Source organism: Alexandromys fortis, unplaced genomic scaffold, assembly GCF_014885135.2.
Source record: "Alexandromys fortis isolate MF-2015 unplaced genomic scaffold, M_Fortis_MF-2015_v1.1 scaffold_48, whole genome shotgun sequence".
Lineage (NCBI taxonomy): Eukaryota > Metazoa > Chordata > Mammalia > Rodentia > Cricetidae > Alexandromys > Alexandromys fortis.
In genome coordinates, this window is record NW_026067947.1 from 2,043,312 (window position 1) to 2,045,593 (window position 2,282).

Sequence of the window (2,282 nt, forward strand, 5' to 3'; positions counted from 1 at the left end):
CCCCCCCCCCCCCCAAGTTCCCAATTTTTGCCTGGCAATATTGTCTACTTCCCAATATCCAGGAGGATAACTATACGTTTTTCTTTGGGTTCAGGGTGGGTCCTTTCTACCTCAGTCACTTCTGGACCTCCACATTGATTATAAATCCAAGGACACCGACCAAGAAAATTAACTGTCAGAAGAAGTACCTGCAAGTTTAGCCTATTCCATTGCTTGTTTGGAGATAATGAATTGGGATCAGTAAAAAAGTCTTAGCCACCAATAATCTTATTTCCACGTGGACCGGTCAATATATACATAGGAATGTGACAATATTTCTTTTACCTGTTGGCTATGGATTTTTAATTATTAAATATATAAAGAAGCCAGGTATGCTTGGTAAAAAGCATTTGAACATACCATGAACATTTATAGCAGGACTTATTTAAACTTACATTAAAAATAAAGAGGAAAACTCACTTTAGGTATATTTTCTTCTAATTATTTTTCTTTCAAAATCACTGTTTCAGAATAGGGGACTCTAAAAGATAGTTGTCTGAGCTACAAATAGGATTTTAGAAAATACTTTCTCCCTTTTACAAAGTAGCTTTTGTGTGTTCCAATCAGTAGCCATGCTTTTGAGACTTGAATTCCCTGCCACACCTCTGTATCATTTTTCCTCTTGAAGATTTATTTCAAATTTCCCAATTCTACAATATTTATTTACCTTCTGCAGGTGTTCCAATTGTGTGTGATACTGTTTATGGTTTCTAAACTCACGGCTATTCAAACCTACAGTGCTTAAAAACAACACTTAACACCTATTGTCCACATTCTAGATCGATAAATGATCACCTCAGACTGCCTAGAAAGCTTGGTGGAGTACCGAATACTAGAGATATTCAGAGACATTCTGATTTGGAGAATCTGAGGTGGGAATTTAAGATTCTGCATTTCTAAGAAGTCCTTAGATGCTGCTGATCTTACAAGACTAAGGATTAAACAGAGCTACTCTACAAGATCTGCTTTTCTGTAAAACTTTCATGCATTCCCAGGTTATCCCAGGATTCACCCCAGCCTGTAAACCAATGTACAAGTTGGCCACTGCTTACAGCCATCTAGGAATGGGATAGGAAGCCTTTGGAAATATCCAAGCTATAGGAAAGCACCAATGTTTTCTTAGAGACCTACATGTGTGTTCAGAGAAGTGTATAGTATAGAAAGGTTAAAAACTACTTTTTAACCTTTGGAGACTTTTGAGAGTCTTTCAAATTCTCTTTCCAACTCACAAAGTAGAAGTGGGTGGATCTCCATGAGTTCAAGGCCAGCCTAGAATACAGAATGAGATCCAGCACATCCAGGGCTGAACATTGAAACCTTGTCTAGAAAAACAAAAACAAACAAACAAAAAATTCTCTCTCCAAGTTGACCTTTAGAGGGTAGCAGGACTCATTCTTTGTGTGCATGAAGTCAGCACCCAGCATATCGCATTCAGTGGCAGAAGACATATTTGAACAGGTCTGAATGAGAAATGTCTCCCTCAGCTCATGTATTTTATACTTGGTCTCTAGTTGGTGTTATTTGGGAGGTTGTAGAAACATTAGAAGGTGTAGCCTTGCCTGAGGAAGTATATCAATAGAGGTTGGGATTTGAGGATTTATAGCCTCAACCTACTTCTACTCACTCTCTCTGCTTCGTATGTGTGGATAAAATGTGATCTTCCAGCTTCTAGCTCTGGCCACTGCTACCATGAGTCACCAGCCGTTATGAATTCTGTCCCTTTGTGATCCCAAGTCAAAATAACTGATGGAGGAAGGTCATTGATTAAAAAATAAAGAAACTGCTTGGCCCTCATAGGTTAAAACATAGGTGGGAGGAGTAAACAGAACAGAATGCTGGGAGGAAGAGGAAGTGAGCTCAGAGGCCATGCTCCCCTCTCCCGGGCAGACATGATGGATGAACCTCCAACCCAGGATGGACCTAGGCTAGAATCTTCCCAGTAAGCACACGTTGGGGTGCTACATACATTATTAGAAATGGGCTAGTCCAGGTGCGAGAGTTAGCCGAGAAGAGGCTAGATATAATGGGCCAGGCAGTGTTTAAAAGAATACAATTTGTGTGTTGTTATTTCGGGGCATAAGCTAGCCAGGCAACAAGGAGTTGGGGCAGCAGGAACGCAGCCCACAGCTCTCACAACAAATAACGTTAGGTTACATTTAGCAGTGGCATTTTATCTGCCAAGAGAAAAATAACTAATACAAACAGGATCAGAAATGTACCAGGTGGCTGATTCTAGACCCAGC